Here is a 6114-nt window from a genome sequence, read left to right on the forward strand (position 1 = left end):
TGAATTTATTTCACTTTCACATAATACACAAAGTAAAACACTTTTAATAGTATTGTTTTTAAAAGTTTGTGACTTAACACTTGAACACTTATTATTAAATCAGTAATAATTATTTCAATAATGGTTCACATGTATTCACATATTTTTAACCTGTTAACCTGTGATGTGAAAGAAAGCACAAAGGCTAAATGTAAAAAAAAAAAAAAAAAGCTAAAAAAGGTGCCTTTCAGAATTCCAGAGCATACCTTCAGGTTTTTGTTCCTTAAAGTCTTTTGTAGATATTAAAAGAGTCTATCATAGATACCAAATGGTATTATATCTGTTTGCTTTACACTTTCCTGGTTAAAGGGATATTGATTAGTACATGTGAATAGATGCAGAATTTGTAGGAGCTTCAAATTAAAGATGTCATGAACTGGTCAGGGATAGAAATACCCTGCCTGAATAATGTTATACAAGCACAGCTTTGAACAGTTTATGGTCCTTCTTAAAAGCTTTCTGTTTTAAAGTACAGTAAATACTAAAGAGGCTTCAAGATCTTGCACGTTTCTCTGTGACCAAAGTTGCGTGGAACTTAATTGTCAAGCGTGGAGAGTTTTTGGAGAACATGCAGTTTACATTAAGGAGACAAATGCTTCCCATGAATAGAATTTATGTCAAAAGAGCTTCTTTGGAAGAGCAGTTCCACTATAATGCTGAACTGGGTCCCACATACAGATAACAACATTATCTGTACTCTGAAAGTGAAAACCTGGCAACTGCTCTTCTAATTAGCGGAAGATAAGTCAAGGTCTACAAGGTAATTAAAGAAACAAAGTGTAGGTCAGGAAAGAAGGGTATTAATTTGGTTTAGAATATATTACCTTAAGGAATTTCTGGAAAGAAGTGTGCAGACCAAACTGGGTGAGTTTGTTTCCAATTAGTTTCTAACTGTTTTTACAGTGATAACAGAGATGCATTCTGTCCAATGAAGCAAATCTTTGGCTTTATCTGTATTTTAAAAAGGGGGTGTGTAAGTTTTTTCTGACTCTAGAGCTTAGAATACTTTACCACCTACAGACATTAATCTTCAAAAGGTTTTGAAATAAACTACCAATGAGTTAACCTTCCTTCCTTTCCTCTTCATTACAAAATGAATGTGTGCTATTTGAGGCATGTTTTGGACATGCAAGCTGAGATGGACTGTATTCAAACTGCTTTCTTGTATTTTGTATAAATAATTTGAGAACTAAAACCAAATCTACTTAGTTTAGAAAATACATTTTTTTCATTGGCTAATTTTGTCTGTGAATAAGAATTACTCCCTTTACTGTGCCTTTTTGTCCAGCACTCAAATACTTCTTCCAACTTGAAGTATCAGTTTCTTTTTTCTATTTGTACTTTTTGCTAAATATTCTTAGGGCTTCTTTGATACAAACACCATTTTTAAATATTTAAATTTCACATTACTACGTGTTTCTAGCAAGGTAAATTTTGTTCCAGAAGGAATTTAATTTAATGTTACCTAATGAGTAGACCCATGTCTAAGTTCTTTTTAAGTCTGTAGGGTTGCTTAATCCTGAGAAGTAAAACATGTGGCCATTTTCAGGATTGGGGCTGCATTGTGTCACAGAAATCAGATAGAAAAGGGGTACAGCGGGCAGTATAGAAATATGTCAGCTGGAAGTTAGAAGATAAGCATTAATTGCTTATTGAATGTAACCACAGTCTTCACCTTTTTCCTTCTTCTCCCCAACTTTAAATAGGACATGGATTGGGTATCCAAAGGGAAAATGTGAGGGTTTTACAGATTATTAGAAAGTGCATATCAAGAATTTGGATTACTTGGGAATACCTGTGTGTCTCAATGCTGTGGTGATTGCCTTAATGTACACAAGATTTAAGATTATGTAGTAACTTTGATTAAGAAGGAGCAGGTGCCTCAAGCTGGAAATTTATTTTAAAAGTCTTATTCTTAGAAGTAACCTACAGTAGTTATTTGCTTATCAGCAGAGGTGCTTATCTAACTAGACATCTGTTTTGTTTCTTTGTACATGTGCCTGCTTCCCTACCTGTTTTATTGGTGAACTGTGGAATGTTACTGGACATTAAGTGACATGAAATATACGATCACTGTTAGTTATTTACAAGAGCAAGTAGGAGTACATCTGTGAAGCTTAAGTAGTTTATCATCATATTCTGCAGATGGGTTTCTTCTTTTCACCCAGGTTGAGTTGTTTCTTCTTGCCAAATGGCAAACCTTCTCGTAGCTGACCTTGAACTCTTCAGGAAAGATATTTTTAGTGAGGTTAATGCCTTTCTTTTCCTCAGCCCATGGCAAACACAAGTACTAGTCATCAATGTATTCTACAGAAATTAATTTAAAAGTTCAGGATACTACTGTTTTGGGGGAAAGAAAGCAGGTTTTCTCCTCGTGTTTCTGTACAGCTCAGTTCTGTGTCATTCACTAGTTATTTACTTCAAAATTGCAGCTTGCTATTCATTTCCTATGTGGGTAGCCATCTTCTACAATGTCTTCTAAATTATCATTAGCAGAAATGCCCCTATTTTCCAGGCATTCAGAAATGTCAGAAAATAAAATCTACTGTGTTATCTTTTAATGATTAGCGTTTGCACATGCAGGTGAGAATTTCCATCTCTAGCATCTTTAAGCAAAAATGCTTAGGTAGGGATGTAAACTCACCAATTCCTGCAACTTACTAAATAACTCTATTACAAGGCTAACCAGATAGGGACAGTTTTTCCTGGCTGCAGGTTATAAATAAATTTAGTCAGAAAGGTCTGTGCAGTATTTAGTTTATTTCAAGTCTCAGGAAAGAGCTTCTCAAACAGTGAGCTTCAGTAGGACTTATGCACCAGCATAACAGCACACTTCCTGGATAAGAATCATAGAATGGTTTGGGTTGGAAAGGACCTTAAAGATCGAGTTCCAACCCCCCTGCCATGGGCAGGGACACTCTCCACTAGACCAGGTTGCTCAAAGCCTCATCCAGCCTGGCCTTGAACACCTCCACGGATGGGGCATCCACAACTTCCCTGGGCAACCTGTTCCAGTGCCTCACCACCCTCACAGTGAAAAATTTCTTCCTAATGTCTGGTCTAAATTTACCCTCTTTTAGCTTATACCCATTACCCCTTGTCCTGTCACTACCCCCGCTGATAAAGAGTGCCTCCCCATCTCTCCTGTAGGCCCCCTTCAGGTACTGGTAGGCTGAATACTGTCCTCACATGAAGGCTGCATCATATTTTAAGGCCTCATCAAATGTAAATCTTGTTTCATAGCTGAGTTGTAGTATTCGGATTTATGTCATCTTCAAAGTATCTGACTGCTGTCTAATTTAGGACAGTGTTACACCCTCTAGGAATCAGTTGCTGGGATCAAGAATGACTACCTCAGCAGAAAGTGAGGAAGAAAACTTGATGGTTTAAGACAACTTGTGTAAGATAGATTGTGAAATTAAATATTCATGATTCTTAGGGTGGAGGGAGAAGATCATCATAAAAATCTCTGGACTTCAAGAAGGCAGACTTCAGAAAATTGATAGGTAAGATCTCACAGAAGACAAGTCTGAGGTAATAGAGGAACTGAGCAGATAAGACAGTTTCTTGGAGGTACAAAGGTCATGACTGGAAGTATATCCGAGTGCAGGAGAGGGAAAGGAGCTGTAATAAGAGACCAACTCAGTTAAATGAGGAATTTCACTGATTTTAAACACAAGGAGGGGAGGCCTACAAAAGCTGGAAATTCACATACCACCAAAGGACAGTGTTAACAGATAGGGATGAAAGTAGGCGAGATACAACTATCAACTGACAGAGAATAAATACATAAGTAGTAAAAGATTTGCGCTAATGAAAGCATTGACAACTTAAAAGAGGATGGCTATTGACATATCAAGTGATCATGTGTTTGGTTCAGATTTGCAATTTGTATTGAAGTTTTTGGTTTGTTATAGCGATGACTGATCCAAAAAGTCAAAAATCAACTGCTTATGCACGAGTGACAAATATAGAAGAACCTTACCTAGAAGTAAGAAGGGTAGAAAAGAGTTACATGTTGTAAAATTGATTGGGCCTGTAGAGTTTCTTCCTGGTGTTTAAAGAACTAATCTGAGGAACTTCAGCATTTTTAAGATCGTCTTTGAAAAACTAATGTAAAACAAGAGAAGTACCAGATGAATGAAAAAAAGCAAAAATAGTGCTTTAACTTTTTATGGACAAAATGGAGAAGATGAAAATTATAGATCAACTGGCCTGCCACTGATTCTTTTTCTTCTGACCAGTAAAAATTAAAATCTGTTGTTAGCATCAGCAAGACACCCATGACGTGCACAACAACTGATAAGCATTTGCTATGATTAAATCACATAAACCCAGTTTAATTTCTCTCTGAAAAATTGACAAATCTTGTGGATGGGGATAAGAAGTAGTTGCTAAATCCTGATTTTAGTAAGGCTTTGGAAACTATTTCACATGACTTTTATAAGCAAACTAGGGAAACAAAGTTTAGCCAAGCAGAGAGAACCCTAACAGCAAATATCATTTGGCCAGGGTCAGAGTGTGCAGATTGGGATTCTAAATGTAGCTTCTCTGAATATGATATAAGGATAAGAGAGTGTGCTTACTAAATCAGTGGCAAATTGACAGATGTACTACAAGTATGCTAGAAAACAGGACTATAACTCAACATCTCAACTAGCAAAATGGTCTCCCAAAAACCAGGATGCAATTCATCAAAATTACTGTAAGATACTGCTGTTAAGCAGCAGTCGGCTTTTTCTGTTTAATTTTGCCAGTTTTCTTGAATAGGAGACTTGAATTTCAAAACAGTTCTGATGGTTTGCCTTAGAAAATTGCTCCAGTGTTAAAATGGCTGTCAGCGCAAACAGCTGTCACTGACACCATCAAGAAACTAGATCTGAAAACATGTTTTGCAGCAGTTTCTAATAATAGAAGTATAGAACATCTTAACATCTTTTAAACAATTAAAAATTAAAATTTTATATCAACTTTATACATTTCTGTGCATAATCCACTATTTTATAACATTTAAACTTATACATTTCTGTGCATAATCCACTATTTTATAACATTTAATCTCTACAATGATTGTGTAATTGTCTGTAAAACATCCAATCAAAACTTTATTTAAATAAATCTTCATTTTTCAGTTGCGTATCAAACACCTTGTCTCTGCTCCCACTGTTCTAAAAGATTTCAACTAACAATGTACCTTATGTCTTAGAAGAATTCAGGTGTATATTAAAGATAGGATGGACTTCTTGCAATAAAAGTAGTACTCAGTGGTATTACCATCAGAATAGGGTTTTTGTGTTGCATTGTAGAATACACCAAATAGAAGAACTACAAGGCAGTAGTTACCATCCACTTTTCTGATTCAGAATGTAATAGTCCTTGTGTCCTATCAGTTTGGCAGTAATGTGCTAAAACTGATCCTTGTATTTCTGAGGTCCTTATTTAAGCATTTATGTCTTCATTATGAAACAGATTTGATAAAAAGGATAACATGCATGTGTCTTTACTATGCCAGCTGCAGCATTTCATTAGCAAGAGATGACTGTTCATTGCTTGAATTTCCTTTATAATCTATGTTTAGAGGAGTTCTCAGATAACCTTATTTTTAAAATCAATATGATATACTTTTCTCTCCATGTTAACACGTTTATTCACACTGGTGGTCCACATGCCTACTTTAAGAACTTCTTAAGGAATCTCCTTTGTCAGCATGGTATCCTCTTTGCACCTGAAGTATGTTCCTTATGGAAAGGAGGAGTTAAATACAGCTAACCATCTTTTTCTTCAATCTAAAATACTGCAATGCTGAAACATACTCAAAGGCCTCAGCCCATACTACCTGTCAGTTTAATACTGTTTAGTTTTTTTGGTCTCTCTTGTTTTCAGAAGGGAATGACAATAAATAAATAAGAAAGAAAATCCCTTGTAAGTCAGGTATCTGTTTGGCATCTTCACAGTTTTGTTATTAAAGACTCTGATCGTCAATCTGGAATCGTAACTGCTGATCTCTGTGTGCAGAATATCTGCCTTAGACTTGGCATGAATCTCCATGACCGGTGATATTTCCGAAGTTGACAG

Source organism: Pterocles gutturalis, unplaced genomic scaffold, assembly GCF_000699245.1.
Source record: "Pterocles gutturalis isolate BGI_N339 unplaced genomic scaffold, ASM69924v1 scaffold12280, whole genome shotgun sequence".
Taxonomy (NCBI): domain Eukaryota; kingdom Metazoa; phylum Chordata; class Aves; order Pterocliformes; family Pteroclidae; genus Pterocles; species Pterocles gutturalis.